The 24,449-nt window shown below is 46.9% G+C and overlaps 2 protein-coding genes across 3 annotated transcripts in view; one reads left to right on the forward strand and one right to left on the reverse strand.

Annotated features, from left to right (window-relative positions):
* The window catches only part of LOC122384055 (extended synaptotagmin-2-like), a 65,045-nt gene extending 43,470 nt beyond the window's left edge, over positions 1-21,575 (reverse strand). For both annotated transcript variants that reach the window (XM_043371029.1, XM_043371030.1), the window contains exon 1: positions 21,456-21,575. The gene's annotated coding sequence lies outside the window, so the exon portion shown is untranslated. The remainder of the gene's footprint in view (positions 1-21,455) is intronic.
* Positions 21,576-22,063: 488 nt separating this feature from the next.
* Positions 22,064-24,449, forward strand: part of LOC122384056 (condensin complex subunit 1-like) — a 39,051-nt gene continuing 36,665 nt past the window's right edge. The window contains exon 1 of the mRNA XM_043371032.1: positions 22,064-22,194. The gene's annotated coding sequence lies outside the window, so the exon portion shown is untranslated. The remainder of the gene's footprint in view (positions 22,195-24,449) is intronic.

A 24,449-nucleotide genomic window follows, 5' to 3' on the forward strand; every position in this document is an offset into this window, starting at 1 on the left:
TCATCAGAGGAAATCCTTCACATTCAAATGAAGGGGTGATTTGAATTGCTGATTTTGGCTCGATATAGGCCTACTTTTTTAGTTTCAGTCCCATTTATCGTAATGAGATCAATTCATTGTTACATTGGTACATCTTTTGATGACAAATAAGCCTTGATTTTTTCTCCAGCTCGCCCGAAAGATGATGAAATTTGCATGCATGCCTATGGGTGAAGGGAGATTCTGCCGCCGTGGTGACGTCACGGTAAAGGGATTCTGGAGCTCGTGAACGGGGGCTGCCACTACCAACCCCCTTGGGCCGTCGAAGGATGCAAAATGGCCTGTGCCAGCAAGGGTTATACTAGCCCCTCGGCCTCATGTTTGGTGATATAACACAGATACTTTGTAAGGACATATCAGCAAGCCAGTAGCAGCGGAACACCTTCAATTAAGGGGGGCACTGCTGAGTGCTGACTTTTGGTCCCATTCTTTCCATGCAATGCCCATTAGGGCTAATGTTTAAATGTCAAAATCAAAGGGGGCATGACGCCCCACTCCCCAGTTCCCTCCCCGTTCCGCCACCTATGCAACAAGCCACAAGATCATTGCCAGTACAGTAGCAATGCTGCAAGTAGGTATTAGAATAGAATAGTGGTTACGGATTTTTAGGACGGTCAACAAAGGACCTGTAGGAAATCCGGTCATTTGCTTCTCCCTTACACCAACCATGTAGCTTTTAGCTCATCCTGGCACCACATGCTCAATCAGTTCGCAGGGTATACTTCCTGTTCACCCACAGCTTGTCGAGACGGTTCTTGAATGTGTTCAAGTTCGGTGCCGCGACGACATCTGCAGGGAGGCTGTTCCAGCTGTCAACAATGCGGTGACAGAAAGAGGTCTGGCGAAGATGGGAGTTCACTCGTCTCTTCTTCAGCTTTAGATGGTGACCACGCGTTCGATCTGAGGTGTCGAGCTGCAGAAGGTCGTCTACTTTCACTCTCAGGCATCCTGTCAGAATCTGGTACGCCATTACCATATCTCCTCTCATCCTTCTATAGTACATGGAGGGGAGGTCCAAGGCTCGAAGTCGATCCTGGTACTGAAGGTGACGCAATGGACGAACCAGCTTAGTTGCTCTTCTTTGGACCCTCTCAATGGCATCCTGGTCCGATCTGAATGTAGGTCCCCACACCACATTTGCGTACTCAAGGTGAGGACGCACCAGAGTCCGGTAGAGGAGAGGCAGAGAATGACTGTTTAGGGCTTTGAAAGCCCTCTTCACCAGTCCAAGAGCTCTGTTCGCTCGACCCACGGCAGCCGCCACCTGTTCATGGAACTTAAGGTCTTCATCAATGACGAGTCCAAGGTCCTTCTCCATATGCACCTGAGCTAGAGTGGAACCGTTCATCAGGTAGCTGAAGTGCTCGTTAGAGGACCCTAGGTGCATCAGCTTACACTTATCTTGGTTAAAGGGGAGCTGCCACCTGTCTGCCCAGCGTCCCAAGGCATCAATGTCCTGCTGCATGAGAGCCTTGTCCTGAAGGGTGGTCACTTCCTGGTAGAGCTTGGTGTCGTCTGCAAAAAGCATAGAACGGCTTCTGACAGCATCTGGGAGATCATTAATGAAGACTAGAAACAACAATGGTCCCAGTACTGAGCCCTGGGGAATGCCACTGCTGACCCACGTCCAGCTCGAGCAAACGCCCTCTACCACAACTCTCTGCCTCCGGTTTGCTAGGAAGGCAGATACCCAGCGGAGCAGGTTTCCTCCAATGCCATATGCTTCTAATTTCCTGAGAAGTCTCTGGTGGGGCACTCGATCAAATGCCTTCTGGAAGTCCAGATATACCACATCCACGGCACCTCTCCTGTCCAGGATGGTGAGCCACTCTTCAATCACCAACAGTAACTGTAGGGCACATGATCTTCCAGGCAGGAACCCAAACTGGTCATTGGTGAGTAGGTCGTTTTCAAGGAAATGCTCCAGTAGCCTATCTCGAACAAAAGATTCTAGCAGCTTACAAGCAATGGAGGTGAGGCTTACTGGTCTGTAGTTGCCAGGCAAACCTCTGTTTCCCTTCTTGAAAATCGGGACTACATTTCCCTCCTTCCACTTGGCTGGCAAGACTCCTGTATCAATAGAGCGCTGGAACATCATCTTGAAAACTGGACAGAGAGGGGTGGCCAACTCTTTCAGCACCCTCGGGTGGAGTCCATCGGGTCCTGGGGACTTGCTACAGTTCAGGGCTTCTAGTCTCCTTCTGATCTCATCCTCTTGTATCCTGATGCTGGTGAGTGGCTCTCCCGTGAACTTCAAATCAACTTCTGGGATGTTGCTGATGTCCTCATCTGTAAACACTTTGCTGAAGAAGGTATTCAATACCTCAGCCTTCTCTCCACTTGTGGTAGCACTGGTCCCATCACTTCTTAACAGCGTCTCAACTCTTGGTCTCACTTTTGTCTTTGAGCCAACATACTTCCAGAAGACCTTAGGGTTTTGCGTCACATGATTTGCTAGCTGGCTTTCGTAGTTTTGTCTCAGTCTTCTGGTCAAGTTTCTTAACATATTCTTTGCTCTCTTAAATTCAACTCTATCTTGCTCAGATGACGACCTTCTGTACAGCTTATACAGCCTGTCCTTATTTCTTTTTGCACGCAGAAGAGCACTGTTGGTGTATGGTTGACGCTTCCTCTTAAGTACTCTTCTTAAGGGAATGTGCCTTTTTTCTGCCTCATGCATCAATGCCAGAAGTTCCTCCCAGCCTGAATCAGCATCAAAGAGCTGCAGTCTGCTAATAATATCAGAGTTTTGGATAGCCTGTGCCATCGATAGAAAATCTGCCTTCTTAAAGTCCTTTGTTTGAGTGTTGCCCTTGATCGGTTCAGTCTTACATCTGATATTAAATACAAGACAATCATGATGACTATTTCCCAGAGGCGAGTAGTGCTTGAGATCTGCCACCATACCCTCCTCTGATGTGAAGATAAGATCAATGGTGCTAGGTGACTTGTTGGGCATAAAGTGGGTTGGTTCCTCTACATGTTGTGTGAGAAAGCAGTCTTCCACAGTATGAAGAAACTTGTGGGTGTAATGGCTATCAGGTGCTTCAGATCTTCCCAACCTCCAATTGATTTCACGATAGTTGAAGTCGCCAGTAATTACTATGCTACTTGGGTTACTTTGGCATACTGTTTTCATTTAAGGCCGGAACACAGCATTTAAGCTCGCAAATCGCGTCTCGCTTTTCCCATTGCAATACATGGCATATTTTCAGCTCCCAACACGCAGGACGTCTCGCTTTTACGCCGCGAAATCACGCCGGATCCTGCTCGGAAAACGCGAGCGAAACGCAAGCGAAACGCAAGCAAAATCAGTCCGGCGCGATTTGCAAGATGAAAAGTTGAATCTGTTTCAACTTTTCAGCTTCTCTGCTCGCGAAATGCAAGCGTAATAGCGTCAGTAACCATGGAAACCAAATAAAACACCTTGGCTTACGGCAATTTTAACTAAATACTGGCGTGGCCTCCCGCTTTCAGCACATCGGTATTCATTTGATTGACAATTCTATACGTACAACGTATTAAATTGTTTAGTTTTTATATTTCGATGTTTAAAAAAATCTTAAACGTATCTTGTACTGCGGGCAACATAAAATGAGGAATCCGTGGAAAATTTTTCAAAAATCTCCCCTTCGTAAAACATAAATTTGATTAGAAAATGGTAACATTTACTTCCGTTCGAAAAATTATATGCCTGGCGTGTAGAATTCGGGCTGTAGACAAATTTTGACATTGTGGTCCCATTGCTTAGGATGTTCAGCGTTTTCAAGAGTAATTTCATGTATTTCCGTAAAACCATAACTAGGTACTTTGTAGACAAAACTTTTCAGAGTGGCAATGCGGGGTAATTTTGCCGGTGCTAGTGGAAAAGCCTTGACGGTGCTCTCAGGATCGCTATGCTGGAACGGCCGACTTGATAAGCAGTAGCGGCGAACCACCTTCAATTAAGGGGGGGGGGGCACTGCCCATCCTTTCCATGCAATACCCATAGGGCTAATGTTAAAATGGCAAAATCAAGGGGGGCACGGTGCCCCGGTGCCCCCCATCCCGGTTCCGCAACCTATGTACATAATGATAAGGTCGCCGTACCGAGCTGGTTGGGTTTATAGCCGTTGGCGGTGGCATTGTGGCACAGTCTGTCTCCTAGGGGCTCATCAAGACACTGCGCAAAGCAGCACGACTCGCTAGCTCAATTTGATCGGGAGTTATTGACGAAAAACTAATATGACCTTGATGACGTCATAAATGACGTCACGGAAGGTCAACATTGCAAAAGTGACGCATCTAACCTTGCAAGGAGTGCAGCAAATCACGATTATGTGTACTTGAGATAGTTGGAGATCGTTCCCGGCGCCAGAATAGCAGTTTTCATTTTTCCCCATTGACTTATAATGGAAAGGTCATGAAAATGACCTGACCTCATATGACCTCTAGAAAAAAATCCGAGATATACAAGTTGTGAGGCTCATAATGGATACTAGATTCTGCAAGTTTTATTTCCCTGTGGCATCTCCTCTGGCAGTGAGGGCGTTGCAAAGTTGCGACATCTGAAGACCGTGCAGAGGTTCACTTATGACGTCATAGGTCAGTGACCTGACCTGACCCAAAAATGCAGTTGGTGTCAAAAGATCCGGCTTGAATCAAAGGTCAGGTATTCCAAGTTTCAGCTCTCTATCGCCAGCGTGCTCGGAGCTATCGCGAAAAAACCTATGGGGGCGGCACCCGCCCCCTCCCCCCTCGGCCGGCGAGGGTTAACGTTTTCTCACCACAAATAAAATGCAAATGTTTGATTTAGCAGTGTATGCTAAGGAAGCGCATTTTCAGTTGTGCAGGAAAATGCTGAAATAAGACCTGAGTCAAAATCATTTGAAGATAAGTCCGACATCGAGTCAGCCTAAAAATGCGTAAAGGACACATGTCATTGCTGGCGCTGAAGCTGACTTTCCCGTAACATAAAATCCAGGCCTCAAATTAACACCGGCCAAATTGCTCTACCCGTACCCCACCGGCCAAATAACCCTGCTAGAGGGGCAATTAAGCCGCTTTGCAAACCTTTGTAGAACGACAAAATTCAGGCATAAGCAGTTGCTCTATCATTTTCAGCTTGCTGTATAAGAAAGTAAAATGAATGCTACACCTGCCAGCCTTGAGAGAGTGCAGAAGTCTGTCGCCAACTTCCCAGCTACAGCGCTTCCTAAAAAAGCGGCCAAATTACCCCATCCTCCCCTACCAAAAACCGAACCCGCTCCTTGGGCCACTTGACCATCGCAGCCACTTGCAAAATCGATATCAACTTTTCATGGAGGAATACGAGAAGGAGGAATAAAAGAGTGGAAGCAATTTTATGTCGGTACTTTAGTTTTGCCAGTTAACTTTAGTTGGCTTAAGGGTTTGGTGCTCATTAGATTAGTATAGCCATCGGCACGCTACCCACCGCGTGGCTACCAAATGGCGAGCATTCACCACTGAACCACTCGAGTAAACGGCCCCACCGTAGATGCACATGTAGAATGACACGTGGCCCGGGTGGCAGACGGGTTAACGGCACAAGGGAGACGTCCCAGCCAACCACTTGTCATATGTAGAGTAAAGTAGCTGATAAAGGGGGAGATAGCGACAGACCCACAGGACCGGGCTCGAGTCTCCACCCCTACATCATCTAAAATCATTGCGATTTAGGCAAGATGAATTTACTTTTCGTGAAGTTTCTTTGACTGTATCTTTGGTAAAACCTTCTCATTTCATGATATCATGTACCTAATATGGACACATAAACAATCGGTGCACACATCGGTATCTCGCATACACTCACAGACATGCAAACACATATCATTGACCTTGACCTAACTTGACCTGAAATGACCTCAGCAGCAAAAACCTGATCGGATAGTGTGACAAAAAGGTTCTAGCTGGCTTGGCACCACAAAACGGCATCGTCATCGCCCGGTACCTATATGATGAGCAGCGCACTTGATATGCAACGGTGACCCAAAACAACATTTTTTTTAGTTTGACCTGACCTGGAAGGTCAACGACTGACCTGAGAAGGTAAAACTGGGAATCATTGGATTTGTCTCTTCCCAAAGAATCTTTCTGGTCTCTACCGCGAAGCTCTATCTCCAACAGGAACGAAATGGCGCGGGGGAATGGCACGCCTCCCCCCCCCCCCATGTGCGTTGTAGGATGGGAAAATGGCATGTGCGGGCGAGGGTTAACCCTCGCATGTGTAGGGGGGGGTCGGATGGACCCCCCCATGGTTTTTCGCGAATAACTCGCGTAAAAAGCGGCCGATCGCGACGAAACTTTCAGTACCCTCACATTGATCAATTTGACACCTACCCTGAAAATTTCATGACCCTGACCCAAATGACCTTTGACCTGTGACCTCTTTTCCGAGACCATGTTTGGCCGGAATCGCGATTCGGCGTATGTCGGCTCGCATTAGCCGCGCGTTTGCAAGCTTTTCGTGGTTTCAAACGTTCAAACATGTGATTTGATGTTGCTTCCATGCATAAGGGTGGGTGTCAAGGTCACCTGAAGGTCAGGTCAGGTCATTGACCTTTGGTGACCTCGGGTGACCTCGGTTCACTTTTTCGAGCTGTACATGTTTCTAGGCTAGTTTTTGGAGCTGAATTCGAATTTAGCAACCATTTGAACAGTTACGAAGTAGTTTTGGTGCCTTCGTAACATGTTACGAAGCTGTCAGAGGCGGTTGACACGTACTACGAATACCCGTCACGACGCCTACTGGTTGACCTGACCTGACCTGACCCGACCTGGTCTAAATGCTTAAAGACATCATCTGTGATCAAAACTAACACGATATTCGTGATCAGCACCCCGAAAAACCCCATAGCAGCCACACTTTACGACTTTCTAACAGGTCCCGATTTTCCCGGTTTTCGGGTCATTGACCTGACCTGGAAGGTCAACCAATGACCTAGGACCTTAAAATTGGGTATCATCGGCTTCCTCTCGTCACGGGCAACACGCTCGTTTTTTCCGCGAAGCTCTAGCTCGATCAGGGGCCAAACGGCAAGGGGGGGGGGTCCAACCGACCCCCCCCCCCCTACACATTAGAAGCTGGCAAACGCCGCACACATGCGAGGGTTAAGTATATCCTGTGATTTGCATAACGCAAAAGGAGAAACATGTAGTTTACTTACGGATGGTAATCGTTGGATTATTAGATTGAATGAATTGCTAGATTAGATTGAACGATAACAGTTGTTAGATTTGCAAGAGCGGTGTTGTATTCGCTTGAAAAACTTCTGAACAACCGATTGTGACCAATGACCATGATACGTGGCAAACAAATACTGACTAAAATACTAAAATTGACTGAACAAATTATAGTTAAGTTCCAATGTGGCATGATGAACTACCTGTGTGTCTGGCATCAACTGTTTTTTAAGGAATTTCTTACAAAAGAAAGTAACATTTAACCTGTGCTGATTTTAATTAATGATGGAGGAGAGGGTCATTTAAAATACCAAAGCTAAAAAATTTTCATCGAAAGAACGCCGCATAAAATTTTGTCATGAAACAGACGCATGGATATGCTAAGATGTCACGTGCAAAGGTCAAGTGTAATCAATAATCAACGCGTTTCAGCCGCGAGTTGTGAGCGTAAAGGCCGGAACACAGCTTTTCAGCTCGCAAATCGCGTCTCGCTTCTCCCATTGCAATGCATGGCATATTTTCAGCTCCCAACACGCAGGTCGTCTCGCTTTTACGCCGCGAAATCACGCCGGATCCCGCTCGGAAAACGCGAGCGAAACGCGAGCGAAACGCAAGCAAAATCAGTCCGGCGCGAGTTGCAAGCTGAAAAGTTGAATCTGTTTCAACTTTTCAGCTTCTCTGCTCGCGAAATGCAAGCGTAATAGCGTCAGTAACCATGGAAACCAAATAAAGCACCTTGGCTTACGGCAATTTTAACTAAATACCGGCGTGGCCTCCTGCTTCCAGCACATCGGTATTCATTTGATTGACAATTTGATACGTACAACGTATTAAATTGTTTAGTTTTTATATTTCGATGTTTAAAGAAATCTTAACACGTAGGTATCTTGTACTGCGGTCAACATAAAATGAGGAATCCGTGGAATTTTTTTTTTCAAAAATCTCCCCTTCGTAATTTCCTTCAAAATCAGTAAAACATACCTAAATTTGATTTGAAAATGGTAACTCTTACTTCCGTTCGAAAAATTATATGCCTGGCATGTAGAATTCGGGCTGTAGACAAATTTTGACATGGTCCCATTGCTTAGGATGTTCAGCGTTTCAAAGAGTAATTTCATGTATTTCCGTAAAACCATAACGACATTGTAGACAAAACTTTTCGGAGTGGCAATGCGGGGTAATTTTGCCGGTGCTAGTGGAGCAGCTTTGACGGTGCTCTCAGGATTGCTAAGCTGGAACGGCCGACTTGGTAAGCAGTAGCGGCGAAACACCTTCAATTAAGGGGGGGGGGGGGCACTGCCCATTCTTTCCATGCAACACCCATAGGGCTAATGTTAAAATGGCAAAATCAAGGGGGGCACGGTGCCCCGGTGCTCCCCCCGTTCCCGGTTCCGACACATATGTAATGATAAGGTCATCGTACCGAGCTGGTTGGGTTTATAGCCGTTGGCGGTGGCATTGTGGCACAGTCTGTCTCCTAGGGGCTCATCAAGACACTGCGCAAAGCAGCACGACGAAGTTGCTAGGGCTCTGCTCAAACCAAACTGATAGTCACATCTCCAGCTAGTAAACACTATTAACAACTCGTTTGCAGACATCGGAGACCTATGAGATGTGAGGATTTGAGACTGAGTGGAGTTATTTCTTTGATTGCTAAGAATTTTTTAATTGAAAATAGTCGATTATTTCCTTACTAGAATAAACAGTTAACGTTTTCCTCACCACAAATAAAATGCATATGTTTGATTTAGCAGTGTATGCTAAGGAAGCACATTTTCAGTTGTGCAGGAAAATGCTGAAATAAGACCTGAGTCAAAATCATTCGAAGATAAGTCCGACATCGAGTCAGCCTAAAAATGCGTAAACGACACATGCCATTGCCTGGCGCTGAAGCTGCCTTGCCCGTAGCATAAAACCCAGGCCTCAAATTAACACCGGCCAAATTGCTCTACCCCAACGGCCAAATAACCCTGCTAGAGTTCTCTATATACCGTGAGCGGGGCAATTAAGCTGCTTTGCAGACCTTTGTAGAACGACAAAATTCAGCCATAAGTAGTTGCTCTATCATTTTCAGCTTGCTGTATAAGAAAGTAAAATGAATGCTACACCTGCCAGCCTTGAGTGAGCGCAGAAGTACGAGTATGTCGCCAGTTTCGAGCTACAGCGCTTCCTAAAAAAGCGGCCAAATTACCCCATCCTCCCCTACCAAAAAAACGAACCCGCTTCTTGGGCCACTTGACCTGCCTCAGAGGTCACCGGTTGTCTTGGGACCTTGAAATCGGGTACCAATCGCTGCGTCTCGTAATGGCGCACACGCTCGTTTTAGCAAAGATACTCTTGCGTTAACTTGACTTGGGGCCAGCCTTGTTTCGTAGGCTGAACCATAAGCGTAGGAACCATGGGTGCAAGGGTGCAGCTGCACCCACAATATTTATCCAGTGGGTGCAGACAATGTATTCTGCACCCACAATAATCTGAACCAAAAACCCCTTTTTCATCAACACTACTTCCCATGCAGCACGGCAAATTCAGGATATGTTGCCTACTATCCATCTTTCGAAGCATTTGCTACTGTGATCAGTGATGGCAGTAGCGGCGGAACACCCTCAATTGAGGGGGGCACTGCCGACTTTTGGTCCCATTCTTTCCTTGCAACGCCCATAGGGCTAATGTTAAAATGCCAAAATCAAAGGGGGGCACGGTGCCCCGGTGCCCTCCCCGTTCCGCCGCCTATGAGTGATGGTCTTCAAAACTTACATTTGTGCTGAAAAAAAGGGAAATGGAGCATGTGATTGAACACATACCGAACCGATGACCCACTGTCAAAAATTTTAGCCCGATATCTTCGAAAATGGCTAAGTTGGCCGCTTTTACTTTTTGCGGTAGTCAATAGGTATTGACAATATTAGCCCTCGAATGCGTGCAGCGTTTTCCAGCTTCTAATGTGTAGGGGGAGGGGGAGGGGGGTCGGTCGGACCCCCTGCCGTTCGGCCCCTGATCGAGCTAGAGCTTCGCGAAAAAAAACGAGGGTGTTGCCCGTGACGAGAGGAAGCCGATGATACCCAATTTTAAGGTCCTACTTCATTGGTTGACCTTCCAAGTCAGGTCAATATTCCAAAAGTCGGGAAAATCGGGACCTGCTAGAACTGCGTAAAGTGAAGCTGTTATCGGGTTTTTCGGGGTGCTGATCACAAATATCTGATGTTAGTTTTGATCACAGATGATTTCTTCGTGCATTTAGGCCAGATCGGGTCAGGTCAGGTCAGGTCAACCATTAGGCGTCCTACCGGCTATCCATAGTAGGTGTCAACTACCACTGACGGCTTCGTAGCATGTCACGAAAGCACTAAAACTTCTTCGTAAACGTTCAAATGGATGGTAAATTCGAAATCGGCCCTATAAACTACCCTAGAAACATGTACAACTCGAAAAAGTGAACCGAGGTCATCAAAGGTCAATGACCTGACCTGACCTTCAGGTTATCTTCACACCCACCGTGATGCATGGGAAGAACATCATTTCACATGTTTGGACGTCTACAATCACAAAAAGACTGGAAACGCGCGGATAATGTGAGCTGACATACGCCAAATCGCGATTCCGGCCGAACATGGTCTCGAGAATCAGGTCACAGGTCAAAGGTCTTTTGGGTCAGGGTCATAAAATTTTTAGAGTAGGTGTAAAACTGATCAACTCGAGGGTACTAAAAGTTTCGTCGCGATCGGCCGCTTTTTGCGCGAGTTATTTGCGAACAACCATGGGGGGGGGGTTCATCCGACCCCCTACACATTAGGGTGGCCATTTTTTTGCAAAGTACACGGAATCACCGCTCCTAGCCTCGATTCTGATGCATTTTTTCATGCTGATTCCGAATCCGTCGAGAAAAATGACAAATTCGTAAAAAATTTGACCCCTGAACGTCCTTGAAGTTTTTGGATAAAGTGAAAATATTGACATCTCACTGTCTAATCGAAAGTTGCGTTGTGTTTAGACTTAACAGTTTATATGAACGTGAAATATGGTCTGTTGGCGCCACAATGCCGCTAAAACCAGCAATATTACTCATTTGGTTTAGCAACAGCGTTCAATAATATCCGCACCCTTTGGGGCAATCTGCCTCTGATGGCGAGTATCGAACTAATAGTGATACACGTCTGCCTGTAGGTGGCAGCACTGTTCCCCAACCTTCGATTCTTTGATAGGTCATTGTGATATCATTAACACGTTTTATCATCATGTTTTCCTTGCCAAAAGATACAATAACCATTAATCTGATTGTCTGAAAGAAATTTCAAGCATCAGTGTGTCATTTTCATTTCCTAAACAATGTTTAAAATGAGGTAAAATAAGGTAAAAGCAAACAATCTGGATGAAACGGTAGGTAATAGCCCATGGTAAACACGATTACACAAGGAATCGTGTACGACACGTTTCGTTCAGTAGCATACACGGGACGGGATGCACCTAGATGCTCAGCGAGCCCCACCGGCATTTGGTTTGGTCGTAAGATCCTATGACTTGATTAAACCCAGCTGCCGGCCCGCAGTGATGTCGTTGGAAGATTATGCAATCGTAGACTAGAGCCGATGGCGTTGTGCGGCACTGATGTGTCACGGACCAATAAACCCCATCATTTAACAGGTCACCGGTGAAGTATGGTTATGCACTTACTTGCCTGTCCAGCGCATTGACTCAATGGTGGCCAAAATCATGAACTGTCGAACACTTAGGCAAGATCGCTAAAGCGTCAGACTCTAACAACTGCACAATCTGAAGGGACCAGCTCGCTGTTTGACAGCGCACCGGAATCAGTTACCGGAACATCCCGAGGATTTGTCCTTCCTCGCAGATCAGTTCGGTGCCAGGCAAATTAGCACATCGGCCAGTCGCTAGGCAACAACGGGATACTGGAAAGGACAGGTGAAAAACCGGCAGCGCTGCTCCTCTGCTCTGTGCCGCTGCTCGGCAGAGTGAGACACCCTCCAGTGGGCCTTCTGCCTCGCTACATTTACACTTCCTCTGCGGGAATTCGCTCATTGTGGCTGGCAGTGAATCCGTTATAGTTAGGCGACAGGTCGGGTCCGTTGAAAAACAGCCAGCAAGGCCGTCTCCGACTTGGGCCGCTCTTCTCATGAGGTCAGTGTCTGCAGCGACACGGTCTCCGCGGCGCCGCGGACGGCAGTTTCACACCCTCCAGACAGGCAAGAAAGCGCGTAACCATGCATTAACTTCATCGGAGACATGTTTAATGATAGGCTTTATTGGTACGTGATACATATTGTGCCGCACGACGCCATCGCCTCTAGCTTGAGCTTGCATAATCTTCCAAAGACATCACTGCGGGTCGGCAGCTGGGCTGAAGTCAGGTCACAGGGTTTTACGACCACTTGCCGGTGGGGCTCGCCGAACATCTAGGTGCATCCCCTGCATGACACTAAACGAAATAAGCCTGTCATAAACGATTCCTTGTGTAATCGTTGCTTGCATTGTTGGGGCATTGCCGTTTCACCCAGAATGTTTGCTTTTGGTTAGAAATAGCCTTATTTTAGACATTGTTTAGGTAAGGAAAATGACACACTGATGCTTGAAATTTCTTTCAGACAATCAGATTAATGGTTATTGTATCTTTTGGCAAGGAAAACATGATGATAAAACGTGTTAATGATATCACAATGACCTATCAAAGAATAGAAGGTTGGGGAACAGTGCTGCCACCTACAGGCAGACGTGTATCACTATTAGTTCGATACTCGCCATCAGAGGCAGATTGCCCCAAAGGGTGCGGATATTATTGAACGCTGTTGCTAAACCAAATGAGTAATATTGCTGGTTTTAGCGGCATTGTGGCGCCAACAGACCATATTTCACGTTCATATAAACTGTTTAGTCTAAACACAACGCAACTTTCGATTAGACAGTGAGACGTCGATATTTTCACTTTATCTAAAAGCTTCAAGAACGTTCAGGGGTCAAATTTTTTACGAATTTTTCATTTTTCTCGACGGATTCAGAATCAGCATGAAAAAATGCATCAGAATCGAGGCTAGGAGCGGTGATTCCGTGTACTTTGCAAAAAAATGGCCACCCTACTACACATGCGAGGGTCAATGCTTCCAAATGCACTTATCGGTTGGTACCTTTTCGACATGGTACACCCTCAAAGCTCGTAACGAGCCTTCGCCCGTGCCCCCCCCCCCAGCTTCACCGGCCATGGCTAGATTTCTGCACCCATGCACCCACAATGTTCCAGCCGTTCCTACGCCCATGGGCTGAACCACAAATAGGGGCGTGGTAAGCTTCAAAAATATGTCAAGGCATTTTGGAAATAAGCTTTAAAAGACCCATAGCCAACGCAAGATATTGCAGGGTATTGGTCATTTGGGTCATGACATGACCTGAAGAACAATGTCATATATCCGAAACCAAAAACCACAGAAACTTGCAATTTTAATTAGACGCTGAGAAAGGATAAAGCAGCAGCTAATCGAAAAAAGCGAAAAATCAGGGTTTCAGCTTTTAAAATATTTAGTTTAGAGCAGTAAAAACTACCTGGGGGTGGTAACCACCGCCATGTGCGGGCGAGGGCTAAGTGGTTTCGTAGAAAACCGAGAGGAATTTCATCCAACTTCCAAATTATGCCGTGATTTAGCTACAATTCAATCCTGTTGTTGAATCTCCCACTTAATTTTTTATTCTGTAGGCATTAAACACTTTGCGTTTGTAATTTATAGGCTGTTCTCCATTTTTGACAAAATAATGAAAATATCATGAGCAACACGTTTAGGTACTCGAAAACAAGACTGCAATGCCATGTTAACCCTCGCCCACACATGGGGGGGGGGGAGGAGGTGGTTGCCACCCTCCCCTCCCCCCAGGTAGTTTTTCTGCTCTGCACTCAACATTTTTAGAGCTAAAAGCCTGATTTCGTATAGCTGCTCCTCTATCCTTTCCTGATGTCCACTGAAAATTTTAAGTTCCTGTAGTTTTTTGTTTCGGAGATATGACCTTGTTCTTCAGGTCATGTCATGACCCAAATGACAAATACTTAACCCGCGACCACCTGGGGGGGTCGGATCCGACCCCCCCCCTCCGTTTTTCTTGAATAACTCATGAACCGCTTGCGTTATCAACTTGAAACTTGGCATACCTTCTCCCTCATCAATTTGACGTCTCCTGTGCAATATTTAAGAAAAAAAAAATTCAAATTTTTTGAGATATATCGATTTTAGTAATGTAACTACATGGCGTTTTCGGTCAAAAAGTGGTAAATGTTTAAAAAATCGCCAAAAATCGAGGTTTTAAGCAAATTGCAAATTAAGGACATGAAATGACACAGCTCAACGAGTTCTTTAAAATGAATATCTCGGATTTTCCATAAAATGCGTTTTTCACCCCTAAAAATTCAAAAAACTATATTTTTTGGAAAACAGCTAATAAAATCCTAAATTTTGAGAATTTCCAAAAAACCGGAATATATGTTATAGACCTCTATTAGAACATTAGATGTCCCAAATTTCAACTTTCTATCTCGATTTTTGACCCCCAAATTGTAAAAAATAGCTTCAACATGCATAGGGCATGGTGACGTCATAAGCATTTTCGCGAATTAGAGGCACTTCTGAAGTCTGAACATCGCATGTGAAAACAAATGGCGCCACTAGATTCCTGGGACAAAGCTCGTCTAGAAAAGTGCATTTTTATGTCAAAAATAAAAAGTTGAAAAATTGACTTTTTTCTTAGCCCTCGTTTAGTTATGTATGGTACAAACGATTTTTTTGCTTTCAATGCACACTTATCACCAGCACAGTGACTTGGGGTCACATATAACCATTACCATCGGATTTGGCGTGAAAAATAAGCCATAAAACATGTGTCGCACGCCCATGTAGCAGAAAGTGAAAACCGTGACCTTTCGTGACCTGACCTGACCTTGACCCGTACTTAGTATGACCCTTATACGCACATGGTACCTTCACTAGGTCTTTAAGGTCATTTGTGGTGAGTTTCGAGCAGCAGCTATCGATTCCGCTGTCCGTAAGCCTAATCATGCATAACCCCAGAATTTGACCTTTGACCTGACCTTGACCCGAAAGTTGACCTCAATCTTAAAATCTTAAGAGTGCTTTGGGAAGGTCTCGTAGAGACCTTTGGAACGCCGCCTCGCGGGGCTCGATACGACCATTGGTTCTCGAGATTACAGGGGGGGGGGGAAGTCGGATCCGACCCCCCCCCCCAGGCTGTCGTGGGTACGGAAATAGCCCAGGCGGTGCCGGGTTAATATCTTGCGTTGGCTATGGGTCATGTGAGCTTTGACACCTTGATTTTGGCCTGTTTTGCCAGTCTTACCTTCCACCTATCATGGAACATGTTGTTCGACGATGTACAGATGTCAAGGTCAGGGTCAAGGTCAACCTACGTCATTTAAAATCATTGCGATATAGGCAAGCTGAATTTACTTTTCGTGAAGTTTCTTTGACTGTATTTTTGGTAAAACCTTCTCATTTCATGATCTCATTTAATATGGACACATAAACAATCGGTGCACACATCATTATACACACATACACTCACAGACATACAAACACATATCATTGACCTTGACCTAACTTGACCTGAAAGGACCTCAGCAGCAAAAACCTGGTCGGATAGTGTGACAAAGAGGTTCTAACTGGCTTGGCACCACAAAACGGCATCGTCATCGGTACCTATATGATGAGCAGCGCACTTGATATCCAACGGTGACCCAAAACAGCAACATTTTTTAGTTTGACCTGACCTGGAAGGTCAATGACTGACCTGAGAAGGTAAAACTGGTTATCATTGGATTTGTCTCTTCCCAAAGAATCTTTTTGTCCCTACCACGAAGCTCTATCTCCAACAGGAACGAAATGGCGCGGGAGGATGCCCCCCCTCCATGTGCGTTCTAGGATGGGAAAATGGCATGTGCGGGCGAGGGTTAAGTATATCCTGTGATTTGCATAACGCAAAAGGAGAAACATGTACATAGTTTACTTACGGATGGTAATCGTTGGATTATTAGATTGAATGAATTGCTAGATTAGATTGAACGATAACAGTTGTTAGATTTGCAAGAGCGGTGTTGTATTCGTTTGAAAAACTTCTGAACAACCGATTGTGACCATGATACGTGGCAAACAAATACTGACTAAAATACAAAAATTGACTGAACAAATTATAGTTAAGTTCCAATGTGGCATGATGAACTACCTGTGTGGCATGGCATCAACTGTTTTTAAGGAATTTCCTACAAAAGAAAGTAACTTTTAACCTGTGCTGATTTTAATCAATGATCGAAGAGAAGGTCATTTAAAATATCAAAGTTAAAAAATTTTCATCGAAAGAACGCCGCACAAAATTTTGTCATGAAACAGACGCATTGATATGCTAAGATGTCACGTGCAAAGGTCAAGTGCAATCAATAAATCAACGCGTTTCAGCCGCGATTTGGGAGCGCAGAGCGTTTTCCAAGCGGGACGCGTTTTCGACGCGGGTTGTGAGCTGAATTGCAAGTGAAAACACAGCGGACGAAGCGATTTCCGCGCTTGACGCGAGTTCGACGCGATTTGCAAGCGAGTGCTGTGTTCCGGCCTTAAAGCGTTTTCCAAGCGAGACGCGTTTTCGACGCGGGTTGCGAGCTGAATTGCAAGTGAAAACACAGCGGACGAAGCGATTTCCGCGCTTGACCAGGGGGATGTCGGCCCGGTTCTTCCCATGTATTATTCGCCAATCAGCTTAACACTACCGGTGACGTCACTGGAGGACCGCCAATCGGGGCCGGCGCGGCCGGCCGGCCGGCCGGGCCCGTAGAAGGCCAAACGCAGACGTTTTCAGAAAAGCGTAAGCCGTATAGATACAGTCGTGGGTGGATTTTTGCTGTGATTTGGCTCTCCAAGAGTGCGTCAGGGTACCAGGACCCGGACAAAGGTCATGGTGAACCGGCATCTGATAAAATCCGCTCACCACTTAGCAGCCGACTTCGACCCTTCACTCTCGTAAAACACAAAAGCTTGCCGGTCATCAATCCACCTGCATCTCTGCATCTGCTTACTACCTATATCGACTAGTTACTGCAGCCGTTTTGGAGCGGCTCACGGCCGATAACACACCGGACGTGCGCTAGCCGTCGGTGCTAAGCGCTAACCATTAAGTGCGCGTGGCCGACTGCCGCCCCGATGGCGCTGGCCCCCGGCACCGGCGCGGCGCTGCTGACCCATGGGGGGGGGGGGGGGCTGCTAATTAGTTGAGCCGGAATTGGGATAGAAGCCGTAATGGGATTGGGATAGAAGCTCAGCGAGACTAAGGGATTGTGTTATGCCTTCGGTAGGCCCCTCAAAATCACCTGTGTAGGGCCCTCAGGGCCGCCGGTTATGAAGCCTTTGGAGGCACTGGTGTGGGCCCTCACAGGTACCGGTGTGAGGCTCTCAGATGCATTGGTGCGGACTGCGGGGTCCCCAGAGGTGCCACTGTGGGCCCTCAGAGGCGCCGGTGAGGGTCCTCACAGTTGCCGTTGTTGGCCCTCAGAGACACTGCAGTGTGGGTACAGGCCGACAGGGGCTCTCAAGAGGTCTGCGGTGCCTTCGGGAGCCCTGTGGAGTCCTTAGAGACCAGCAAGATACATTCAAACGCCAGTGGGGCCCTCAGATCGTCGGTGTGGGGCATTCAAAAGTCACCGGTGAGTGGCCGTCCGATGCGCAGGTCCCGTCTGAGGCCGTCAGAGGCTCCGGCGTTGAGCCCCCAGAGCCGCCGATAAGAAGCACTGGTTTCGGGACCTCATTAAAGGGTGCCGGTCGCACTCAGAGGTGGCAGTGTGGGGCCCTCAGCTAGGCACCGGTGTGAGGCCTTCACAGCCGCCGGTGAGGGCCCTCGCAGGCGCCGTTGTGGGGGCCTTCAACCATTGGTTTAGGGGGTCATCGCAGGCGTTTGTGGAACCCTTAGAGCTGCTGGTCCCTGATAGGCCGGTAAGGGCCCTCAGAGGCCGGCAAGTAGCCCTCAGAGGTCGCCAATAGGCCCTGAGAAGTCAGCAAGGGGCCCTCAAAGGCCGACAAGGGACACTAAAAAGCAGATGTGGGGCTCTTACGGATAGAAGTGTGGCTCTTCGGAGCACATAAGGTGTTCTTCAGAGCCCTGTGGGGCCCTTCTGAGTCGAAAGATGCCAGCGTGGACCCTCAGCCGCCAATTGGCGTCGCAAGGCCCCTCGGGCCCGAGAGGCCCCCTGATCCGATGGGGGCACGTGCCCCTGCTTCCCCCCCCCCGATGCAGATAGAGAATGCAATCGGCGGTGCGGGCACAACAATTGCAATTGTTCCTTCTCCCGTCGCGAGGTCGCCCATCCGACCCATATCCCATGATTGTCAACCCTGGGGCTCGGGTCGGCAATGTACCGGCAAGGAAATCAGCTTTAGTTGAGTAAAAAAGTTATTAAGAGTCATTAGTTGTCATTACGTTCAGTAATAACAACTATACTGTGCCAAATGTACCAGACATACGGCTTGGAACCGGGCGCCGCCCGGTCTCCACCAGTGACGTCACGCTAATGCTTAGCGACCGGTCCATTGGAAATCGCGGGATGATTCTACCTCTCTTATACGGCCTTGCGCTTGACGCGAGTTCGACGCGATTTGCAAGCGTGTGCTGTGTTCCGGCCTTAACTCACAGAGGGCATCTGTTGATGATGGTCCATCACAACTAGGGCTACGGTAGATGGCTCCCAGAATGAGGAGTTCACCCTTAACTGGTTCAATATGCATCCACATCGATTCTTCAAATAATCCAGGGAAGCAAATCTCTGATGCCATTATGCCTTCCTTCACCAGTATCACAATGCCCCGCTTACCTGATGCACCCAGTCCCGGCTGACTTGCATCAAAGTTTAAATAGGGCACATAATGATCTCCAACTGCAAAACATCCAAGTGAGAGTGGCCTGATCTGGGCTTTAGGGATAGCCTCTGTTAAAACAATCACATCTGGCCATGCACAGGTTTCAGCTAACAATGCCAATTCATCCAGCTTGTTTGGAAGACCATCTGCATTTGTGTACATTATTTTCAATTGATTCACATTTTCCAGACAAATTGGTTCTTTCTTTGGTCGATCAGTATGCACAGTGTCCTGCTCCTGTGACAAGTTAGTTACATGCCCCTTTGCTTTTGAAAATTTACATGCATCACAGACACAGACATGCCCATGCTGAAGCCTCAAACATGCATCATAAGCAGTTTTAGCACCCTCTGGATCTGGACATGCAAAATATCTGTAAGCTAGACCGCAGACTTCCTCAATGGGCTGACCACTTAGTCAGACTCTGCTTCTTTCCTTGTTGTGGTGGACGTTTGCTGCCCCTGCATCGTGCATCACCACCACTTTTCCCCTTTGGATGCGAACAACCTTACCCTCTTCCCTTAGTCTCTTTGCCTCAAGACGTAACTTCCTGTCCTTCTCCCTTTCTTCTGGAGTGCGATCTGGTGACAGGTACACATTACCATATGCATGATGACCCCTCAGTTGAGGTGCCTGCTTGAGTACATCCCATTTTTTCTCTTCATCCTCCAGTGTGACAATCAGGGGACGAGGCCTCTCAGGCTGGATCTTACCTGCCCTGAAAGCCTTGACAATGTTCACTTTGATGTGCAGCTCCTCTTCAATCATACTCTTAGTTTTATTGACATCGTCCTGTGCTCTCTCCTTTGAGTTTTGGGCAGAGCTTTCAGGAAGATTATGCACCACAATGTTGTTTCTTCTCTTCTCTTTATCAAAGAAGCTGCCGACTGTTTTTGTCAAACTTGCCTCCGGGTCATCACTGGTGGGTCTTGGTGTGTCAGACAGCGCTTCTATTTTCTTTTCCAGCTTCTTCACAGCTTCTGCATATGACTTTCTTTGTTCTAACTCTGTTGCTCTTGTGACTTCCACTTTTTCATCCTGCATTGTGACTTTTACCTCAATACGCTGCACAGTCTCTTCAATTAACTTGGCCTGCTCGGAACATGCTGTGTGGCATGCCTGGATCAAGTTTTCATGCTCCTCCAGTTGTCGCTTGAAATCAGTGTACGCTGCCTCTTGGACTTTGCATAAGTCCCTGCTGCTTGAAGCAACCCCTGCCACAGACTCACCCTGACCCAGTAGCACATCTTTGAACTCATCAAGTGCTCTGGTTACACATTCTTTCATCTTGGACTGGTTGAGCAGACTTGGCAGTGTTTGCTGGCAAAACGTGCAGACCCAGAAGAACCCGAACTTACGGATCGCCTCAAACTCTTCTACCGACCTCAACTGACATTCAGTGTGGAACCATGTCTCACAGACATCACAACAGATGCAGGTGTCCTCCTTGATATCCTTGCCACACTTACTCTTGGGACCACCCTTGCACAAATAAAGTCCCTCAGAGTTAGCATCTCCACCTACCTGATCCTCAAAAGTATTTGAGAAAGCTCATAAAAATGTCTGCATTTTATTACAAAATTAATGTTTATAATGTCAAACTCAACTGAACTCAACTGAAACTGTTAACAACTGACTACTCATACTGAGTAGAGTTGCAAAGTTTTCCCAATGGGCTGCTACCGGCACCGCCCCGCCCCACAAAAATTTTCTGGGATACCGGCATGCTACCACGCCCCAAGCAAAAACACCGCCAAATTACCGGCATACTAAAAAACCTGCATTCTTGATTCTGGCTTACCCCTACATGAGATGCCACATTTTGGCAATTTCAGTAACCGCCCCACCCAGCAGCCACCCATTGTCCAACCAAAACTCCAGCAGCCTGATTTTGGCTGAGTTGGACCCACAAATACCACAATTTTGAAACTCATTTCCAGTTTACAGCTGTTAAAATATCACATGTAATCAAAGAGGTATTGCCTACAAAAAGCATTAACACATTCATCAAAAACGCAAGGTCAAAAAGAACTTGAATTACTGAAATGTGTTTCTGAAGACTGCACAGTGAGCAGCAATCACATTTACCACAACAAGCGTTCTTAATCACATAATCTAATCAAATTATGCAAATATCATAATGCAAAATCAAAAATACCGGCATGCCACCGGCAGGACATGCCAAATACCACGAAAAAACCTGCGGTAGTGAAAAATTACCGGCATGCCGGTAGTGCGGTAGGGAAATTTTGCAACTCTAATACTGAGCTGTGAATCACAATCTCGAATCAAATATCCCCAATTTACGGGATGAAGTATTTGAATTCAACCTACCTTAGGTGTTTAACAATGACGAGGCCTCGAAATCCTTAAACTTGTCTAGAAAATGCGAATCACAGACTGACACGGGTATATAGGGCCTTGCTGACACGGCGCGCGCGCGGCAACGCCCCCACCAGCCCCCACAGAGAAAAAAATGTCAACATCGTCAAGCTGTCTTTAAAACACTAGAAAGTTATTTTTTTAGTCGATTCTAGATTTGTGACGTCTTTCATTATTAAGTTGCTAAAATAACCAAAGCAACAATATTGGTTGAAATATGATTGTTTTTCTTATCTTTCTAAAATCATTACGTTGATATATCATTAAATGTGATGTTCATAACATTGAATTCGTTTTTTTTCTTTACAGAAAATATTCATCATTTTTTGTGACGTCATATATTTATGATTGACACAGAAAGAAGATATTTGCATTATTGAGCGAAAATAATTAAAATTAAATGAGAAAAATTATACTCAACTCAATGTTAGATAAAAACCACTTTAAAATGTAGAAAACTTATTGAACTTCGAATTTATTTTGTGTGTATTAGCCGCTAGATCATACAATCATAATTTACTCGTCAGCATTTTTTGATCCGCGCTAATTTTCGAACGTAGCTGGATTATTTGGTTCGAATCTGGCGCAAACAACAATCATACCCTGCAACAATCAGTGGTAGTGTCAAATTTGTAAAATTTGATTCTTTTTCTAGTAATTGTTATATTTAGAAAATTCGGAACATAAAAAGGCAAGTTACAGTATTTTCCAGGATTTGTAGGTACTTTGTTCGGCTCTCTTTTGCACACTTCCTGTGAAGAAGTGCCATAAGTTGAAGTAGCTTATGTGAATTGTGAACCAATCCATTGGTGTTGTGGCATGAATCTTTTATTTTTAGATATCATTTTAGATATCAGTTATCAAATTGTATCAAGCTGAGGCAGTGGCCATTTCGTAGAGCTAGCCACCTGGCATGCAGCAATAACTTACTGAATTTCCAGAAAAATTAACAATACAAGTTTAAAAATGTATCACTCACAGAATCTAATAATTAACAACCTATAGGTAATGATAACATATAGGTACGTAACATATGAGAAGAATTTAAAGTAATATTATTTCAAAGTGCTATAATTTGTGTTGCAGTCCCAAAATACGTGCCCTTTATTTACCTCCCCCGAATCAGAATGTCCACCACTGAGACTCGACTCGGATGTTTATTGTTAGGTAGGTACGTACGTACTCATTTTATTTTATTTTATCTCGCTTTATCTCTTCTAACTTCATATTTTTTGTCAGTTAGGAAGATAGTGACTCACAAGTGTTCACTTGTCACTTGCCAAGCCTGCCACAGTCGGCAATCGGCATGAAGTTATCTTGGCCTGCGTTATTCATTTTTTAGCATATATTATATCGGTGATATGCCAGTCTACAAAGTATGGCTCCCATGTCGACGAGGCGCACCGCCCAGCCCCCAGGTGCCCACCAGCCCAAGCTCAAAATCCGCACTGATGCTTCAATTACCAGACTGGAAATAATTGGTACACGTTATGCTGAATATGTCCGACGTAGTGGCGGGATTGTGCCGAAAATTTCCGCGCACGTCCGGCCGGCGTAACTTCGCATGCGCCGAAATCAGCGCATGGCGGCGGACGAATTTTTCGGCACACGGCGGTCGCATAATTTTTTGGCGAAAGACGGTCACCGAATTTATGCGGTACGCTGGTCAATCTAGCAGCAGATTCGCCCCGCGGGCGGCTCTGGAGAGGTTTCGGGACGAGACCTCCCCGCCCCGGTCGTCGCGTGCTCGAACTGGTGAACCGCTCGAACTCAGCGGAGAAGCGGCTGCCCAGGTGAGGCCTCAACCCTCGGCGTGGAGATAGGTATGGAAGACCTTGTTGAAATGAACATCGCCAAGCGTCGTTAAGCAATACTGCAGTGAGTTCTTGCCCACTGCGGTATCGAGGGGAATGAGAGCGCGGACGACCTGGCAAAACAGGCGGCCGCCCTGCCCTCAAACGCCCACTCGCTGACCAGGGCGGTTCACTGTGCGGCCTCGCATCAGTGGCGCGACAACTGCTCAGAATCACTATTCAAGCCACTCCTCGGGAGCACGTCGCCGCTCCCTATCCCCGGAGCGGACCGAGAGGATGCCGTTTCGGTGCACCAGATGAGGGCGGGCCACTGGGGCCGCTCGCTCCAATACGGCACCGAATCGGCTGTCTCCACTCCGCGGCGTGCCAGCAGTGCCCAGACAAGCGGTGCCCCGCGGCGCTCTGCGCCGTGTGCCGAGAAGAGGGTGATGTGCCGGAGCACATGCTGCTCCGCTGCCCGGCCCTCGCTGCCACTCCCACCCTCGAACACACTGCTCCGCCGATATTAACATCGGCACAAATTTGTGGTCCCGGAACTCACGGCTCCACCTTTGTTTCACGGCATCACGGATCACCTAACGGATCGGCAACTCTCCCCGATTCCCTTTGTTATCGGTGTACCCGCGGAGCGGGCTGCCATCTAGCGGCGCGGATATCTTCACTAAGGAGGGGAGCCGGCCGCCCGCCGCAACCAGTGTTAAAAGGCACGGGGAAACGGGTGTGAACGCAACACCCGTCCGTCGTTTCCATCCTCAGGATGTTCAGATCAAGTTCAAATCCTTCTCCTCCACGCAGCAACTCTTGATCCGGGCTGGACAGGCAACTTTATCTCATGCGGGCTGCTCCCTTGAAGCGCACCACTCCTCCCATGGGAGCACACCCGTAGCCGGGTGCAGAGAGTGCTTGGGGGGCTGGTCGGCCTGTCAATTCGGACGGGCTCAGCCCCGGTGACTCTCTAGGGTGCCTGTCCATACCAATGTTTACCCCAATTCCTATAATCCTTCCGGCTCTGCAATGGTCTCAATGGACCGAAAGGGCCTAACCCAACAAAATAAAAACAAACAAAGGTTAAGAACGGATTAAATTACGGAGTCTCTCTAACAGCTGGAATGTTACCATAACATGGAAATGT

This window comes from Amphibalanus amphitrite, unplaced genomic scaffold (assembly GCF_019059575.1).
Source record: "Amphibalanus amphitrite isolate SeventyFive unplaced genomic scaffold, NRLGWU_Aamphi_draft 000180F_arrow, whole genome shotgun sequence".
Lineage (NCBI taxonomy): Eukaryota > Metazoa > Arthropoda > Thecostraca > Balanomorpha > Balanidae > Amphibalanus > Amphibalanus amphitrite.